The sequence below is a fragment of the Echinops telfairi genome, unplaced genomic scaffold (genome assembly GCF_000313985.2).
Source record: "Echinops telfairi isolate 266 unplaced genomic scaffold, ASM31398v2 ScPeMD7_7467;HRSCAF=8505_0, whole genome shotgun sequence".
NCBI classification, from domain to species: Eukaryota; Metazoa; Chordata; class Mammalia; order Afrosoricida; family Tenrecidae; genus Echinops; species Echinops telfairi.
The window spans coordinates 13,542,741-13,544,869 of record NW_022111367.1 but is presented as its reverse complement, the minus strand read 5'-3'; the positions used below and the strand labels follow the sequence as shown (position 1 = coordinate 13,544,869).

The 2,129-nt window shown below is 40.1% G+C and overlaps 1 pseudogene; it reads left to right on the top strand.

Annotated features, from left to right (window-relative positions):
* Nucleotides 1–335, top strand: LOC115873200 (annotated as a pseudogene).
* Nucleotides 336–2,129: the final 1,794 nt, after the last annotated feature.

Genomic DNA, 2,129 nt, shown 5'->3' with positions numbered 1-2,129 from the left:
ATGGATGCCCTCAGACCCTTAGTGAAGCCTAAAATTGTCAAAAAGAGAACCAAGAAGTTGATCCGGCACCAATCCGACCACTATGTCAAGATTAAGTGCAACTGGTGCAAGCCCAGAGGTATTGACAACAGAGAAGATTCAAGGGCCAGATCAAGTTCCTGGTCCACAACATAAAGGAGCTGGAAGTGTTGCTAATGTGCAACAAATCTTACCGTGCAGAGATTGCTCACAACGTTTCCTCCAAGAATCACAAAGCCATTGTAGAAAGAGCAGCCCAGCTGGCCATCAGAGTCACCAATCCCAACGCCAAGCTACGCAGCGAAGAAAATGAGTAGATGGCCCATTTGAGGATTTTATTTGTGCTAAATAAAACCATAAATTTTAAAAAGATCATGATCTTAATCTAAAGGAATTTATCAATATTTTCTTACAGATTTTTTGCCTTTGGAGTCTTATTTAAGAAATCCTTCTATATTCAAGGTCACTAAAACAGTCTTCTATAGTCCAAAAACATTTCTGTTAAAATTGGAAGCAACATACAGAAGTATGTCATCATAGGAATATTGTAAAGGAGATTTATGCTAATAGTAAATCTAGAGAAAGAAATAAAGCATAGACGTATAGAAGATAATAAAAATTGTCATTAAAAGCAGATAATATGTTTCAGGACACAGAAATCTTCTGAACTACCAACTGAAAGATTGCTAGTTCAAATCCAACAGAGGTTCTTCAGAAGTAAGTCCTGGCAATCTACTACCTCCCAAAATCAGACATTGGAACCCTGTTCTCTAAAATAGATGGCATTACCATGAGTGAATATACTTCGTGGCAACTGGATATACAAAAAGTCTGAATCTATCTATAAATAATTAAAATTCACAGAAAAATCAGCAAGATTGCTAGTTATAACATGAATTTTATAAACTTATTGTATTAATATTAATATATAATAAATATATAACACATATCCACAATACCAAACAGAAAAGGAAATGTGTTATCATTTACAATCGCTTAATAAACTATAAAGTACTCATCTGAAGAACAAAATCTAACACAAATGGACAAGGTCTTTAAAGGGACAATTGCGATGTCTTTGAGAGAGACTAAAGGAAGCTATATAATTGAAAGACACTACAGGTTCATGGCTTGGCAAGATCATTGGTTTTTAAATGTCCCTTACCTCCTAGCAAGATTTACAGATACAATGTAATCCCCAACCATATGCACACCCCACCCCTTTTTTAGCAGAATGTTACAAGCTTCTTAAAAAACAAAAACTATAAGCCAGCAAAGTACCAAGAATAAACACTCTTGAAGCAGGATTAAGTCGGGAGGTTTTTCCTCACTATATTAGTATAGCATGACTTTTTATACAAGTACAGTATTTATTTGATATGGGATAGGGATACAAAAAACAGAACAATGTTGGAAGAGTATTACATTAAGATAACCCCCCAAAAGATTATTTGTAAAAAGTCACGAGCCTGTCCCTGTATTTATGCTATAAATGTCAACAGCCAACTAATTGTTATTTCCTTCACTTTGTGGCTCTGGCAGAGCATTAGAAGTTATGAACAGAAACGGCAACTCTAAAAGTTTTGGGAACAAGTACTTTTCAGTATACAGTTCTTTCTTTTCACCCTAAACATGCTAGGTCAGTTCACGACAGTGGCACTACCGGGAAGTTCCATGTATGTCAAATGCCACCTTACTACAGAGCTACAACTCACTGCCAACCAGTCGCCTGCGCAGCACCGGACAGGGACAGGTGCGCGGTGGATGCCCATGACCGTGACTCTTGCAGAGCAGTTTAGCAACCCAACGGGTAACCTACACCACCAGGGCTTTTAACAGAGGAAATTCCTCCACTGAATATTGTTGTTTGTGGTAAAAATAAAAGTTAGTGCTGACAGAACAGAATGCGTAGCATATATTAACAAGACTAGGCGGTCCGGGTTCCCAGTTCTTGACCCCGTGGGAATTGGCGGGAAGCGCGCGCGCGCCCGCCGGAGACGGATTAGAAAACTCTCGTTCCCAGCATGCCCCGCGGCCCCATTCGCGCGCCTGAGGGCGGGGTAGGGGCGCGCGTGCGCCGTGGCGGAACGCGCTGGCCGGTGAGGCGAGGC